The 3,846-nt window shown below is 38.7% G+C and overlaps 1 protein-coding gene across 16 annotated transcripts in view; it reads right to left on the reverse strand.

Moving 5' to 3' along the window:
- The window catches only part of CARF (calcium responsive transcription factor), a 105,969-nt gene that overhangs the window by 101,998 nt on the left and 125 nt on the right, over positions 1–3,846 (reverse strand). The window contains exon 1 of one of the 16 annotated variants that reach the window (XM_072741994.1): positions 3,351–3,574. The exons of 14 other annotated variants lie outside the window; for them this stretch is intronic. The gene's annotated coding sequence lies outside the window, so the exon portion shown is untranslated. Of the gene's footprint in view, positions 1–3,350; positions 3,575–3,846 lie in introns of those variants that run through there. One more of the 16 variants, XM_072741993.1, reaches the window with a different exon arrangement.

Raw genomic sequence — 3,846 nt, forward strand, 5'->3', positions numbered from 1 at the left:
AAAAAATTATAAAAAAATAAAATTAAGCATTTGGATTATAGTTGTGTTTCAACTCATGTACTCTATCTATTACCGAAACAAAGACCTCCCCAGCAAATTGCATTTCTATCATGAAATATTTACTAACAGGGCTTTTTTTTTTTTTGGAACCATAGAAACTTAAGAATAAAGGTCCCCCTCCCCAAACTACACCCTCCAAAATATCCTGGAATTGATTTGACAAGGTTAGTTCTTAAGCAAACAGTAGTAGGATTATATAAACAGAAAAAAAAAAAAAAAGAAGTATTACATGTATAGACAGTTAATGATTGGAGTTCAGAACACACATTAAAGCATTATATTTTGCTGTCAAATTGCTTTCTAGAATGTTTCACATCACATTTAAAAAGTGGATTTTACCTTATACCAACAGCAAAGATTAGAAACTGTTAAATTAGAAGTTTCATGTTTTATGGGGAAAAAGGACTTTTTATTGTTTATACATATTGAATGCATGACAGAAAACTATTCAGACGATAGTCACTCAGATCTCTGTGGTACATATTTGACCTACTGCTTTTAACAACAAATTTTATTTGTTCAAAACTTTGGAGGTAATCCTGTCTTAACATTCAATTATTTTGTTGTTTCCTCTACAAACTTTTGTATGGCAAATTGTATCTGTTAAAACCCATTACCTGAGAATAAATCCCCAAACAGGATAACTGGAAGATGAAGCCACTTTTAATTTAGTCCTAGAGATTCTCCTAATTCTAGGTACCTTTTAGTGTCCTAAAATTTAAAGGATCTTGAAATATATTCAATATCAGTGCCAGATCTTACAATTTATTTATTAAAAAATGTTGCTCAAAAGTACTTTAGAAAATCAAAATTTTCTCATCTTCTAGGGTAGGTAAATGACCCAATGTTTTCTTCTACGATGTATGCCAAATTACTGTGAATCAGTGGTGTCTAAAATTAAATCAAGACTCCTAGTTCACAAATATTTGATAGAATAATTTATTTTTGTAAAAGATGGGTTTGGAAAATTATGTCAATATTAAAAATTTAAATGTACGCAAATATATAAAAATAATAACAAGTTAAAATAAGTTAACTTTTCATTGAAAACTTAAGGCTAATGTTCATGTCTTTTATCTAAGGTTTGCCCTCTCTATAAACTTCCCTATAATCTTTGTTTCTTACCCTGTAAATACATACCTCTTTTTACCTCTTTGCAAACTATACAGATTATTTCATTTAATCCTCACAATAACTGAGTTGGATCTTTGAGTCTCTATAGATAAGAAAACCAAAGCTGTCAAGTAACTTGCCTAAAATCACAGAGAGCATTAGAGCTCAGATTCAAAACTAAGTTGGAAAAAACCCCAAAACAAATAGAGGACTCTGAATCCCATGCATAGTCCTCAGATCATACTATACCATGGCATTATATGCAAAAAAAAAAAAAAAAGAAGAAGAAAAGAAAAAAAAGAAAAAAGAAAAGAAACCTATACTAGACATATTTTCCAAGCTGTGATTTTTTCAAGTAATAATGTGTCTTCATGAGGACCACAGTAAATGAATCATATAGGAAATCATCAAGAACAAAAAGCGTGAAATTAATGTTCTAAGAAAAACTCTCAAAGTAAAAGCACTACCCTAAGTACTGCATGGAAGGAACACCAAATATGACATGAGTCACTACTGAAAAAAACACCAAAGCCATCACAGTGGATGTTCAGTTTGCTTGGAACACTTATAATTTTCCTTAATTAAAGGAAGGTCTTGAATGAAAAATGTACTTCAGTGGATTTAACATTTCTGCCTTGCAAATTGAAGTTTTATCTTATTAAGTATATATTTAGGTTTTGTATCTTACTGTCATACTTTCCAATTCAAATTAAGATCAACTGATAATAACTATCTGGTATTGTACTTTGTTATTTTGGCAAATGTCAAATTAATGATCGCTAAAATTTATTAAACTAAACATATGTGTGTTTTGTTGCTGTTTCTAAGACTTTATTTTTAAGTAAACTTTACACCCAACATCCAGCTCGAACTTACAACCTGGAGATCAAGAGCTGCATGTTCCACTGACTGAGCCAGTCAGGCACCCTTCTCACTATAAATTTTTAAAAGATCTTTTAACCAGTGATATTTTAACAATAGTAAATAAACAAAACTATCTGAAACAGAACCTAATTATCTGAAGATTAGTTCAGGCTCTATGAATTTTAATTCAGGTAATTTTACAGCTGAAAACTCAAAAAAATCACTTAGGATCAAAGGAGAATGTTTAAAACTGTCAAATTTCTTTCCTGTCTATCCAAGTCAGAAAACATGGATTAAATAGCAAGACTTCAGTTAAGAAAGTGTTTCAAGCTTCAGGTGGTCTAAATTATTTAAGGCACACGATTCTCACCATTACGATGAGTCACGTGGTTAAATGACCACGTTTTAGATTACAGGCTCTATTTGCGAGCCCAGTCCTTCCTTTCCTAGGTAGGACTGCAGCAACGAGGGCTTTTTTTGTTTGTTTGTTTTGTTTTTTATTTCTCAAACCATGAGGCTACTTTCTCTTATTTGTTCACGTTGGCAAAGTTCCTGGTCAAACTGACATCTCAATGATAATGATGGTGATAAACTAAATATTTATTACGTGGCATTTAATTCTCGCAGTGACCCAAGTGTAGCACAGAGAGGTTAATAACTAGCTGAGGCATTCCGGTTCCAGAGCCCGCATTCTAAAAAAAAAAAAAATAGGTGAGTGAACTGAAAACAGTCCCACTTTCATTATCAGTGCTTTCCAATAAAAGATTACTTTTCGCTTGCAATTGTTTAAATACCTCCGCGTAGGCTCTGGTTGATTTAAATACCAGGTGCCTACTTCACTGCGGCGCATCTTTAAGCAACGTGAAGGAAGAAGGCTTTCCTTGTCTTCACCTGCACACTAGACCGCTCTGCCCACAAATTCTGCAGTCCAGTTCTGCCTGATTCTAAAATGCTGTCTCTTGAAGTCCCCTTCTTGCAGCTTTTTTTTTGGGGGGGGGGGGGGCGGGCGAACGACTTAAAAAGTGACTTTGAGATCTACATGGTATCTCTCCATCCATCCTCCCACAGCGAAACTAAATTCAAATTAGGGTTAACTCTCCGGACCATTTCAAGTCAGGCAGAGGCCTTCCAGGGAACTTCAAGACTTGGAGGGGGGAGGCGGGGGAGATCAAAAAGCGTAGGAGAATGTAGAGGAGGACGACTTCTAACCATAAAATATAAAAGAGCTCATAAAGAGGGGGGGGGATTTAAAAAGAAAAAGGAAAAAAATAAAAAATAAATTAAAAAAAAAAAGGAAGGAAAAAAAAAACCACCCTAATAAGCGGGGCTCCTGGCTGCGCAAAGGACCACACACCGGGCGCTCCCGCCCGGGGGTCCAGGTGCGTCTCCGCGGCGGTGGCGCATCCCAGGGCTCGTCAACCCTCCTCCAGGCACCTAACCTCCACCTTCTGCAGCCTGCCTCCCCGAGGCCCACAGCGCGGCCCCGGGAGGGGAGGAGCGGGCCTCAGCGCGTGGGGCCCCCGGACGGCCCCGAGGCGGGGCGCGGACCGCACCACCCGGGCCCGACGGCGGCGGGGGCGGGGGGCGGGGGCCGGCGGCGGCTCCGGAGCGCGGGTCAGGAGGTGATGGGAGGAGGCGGAAGGAAAGAAATGGGGGTTGGGAGGCAGCGTCCAGTCCGCGGGCGCGGACAGCTCGGCCAAACCTCCGACTCCTCCAGTCCCGCCGCCTCCGAGAGCCCCACAGGGCGAGGAGGGAAGTCCACAAGCTGCCGGAGCAGAGGGGAGAAAATTCAAAACGAGTCTACTCAAC

Source organism: Vulpes vulpes, chromosome 16 (assembly GCF_048418805.1).
Source record: "Vulpes vulpes isolate BD-2025 chromosome 16, VulVul3, whole genome shotgun sequence".
Classification (NCBI taxonomy): domain Eukaryota; kingdom Metazoa; phylum Chordata; class Mammalia; order Carnivora; family Canidae; genus Vulpes; species Vulpes vulpes.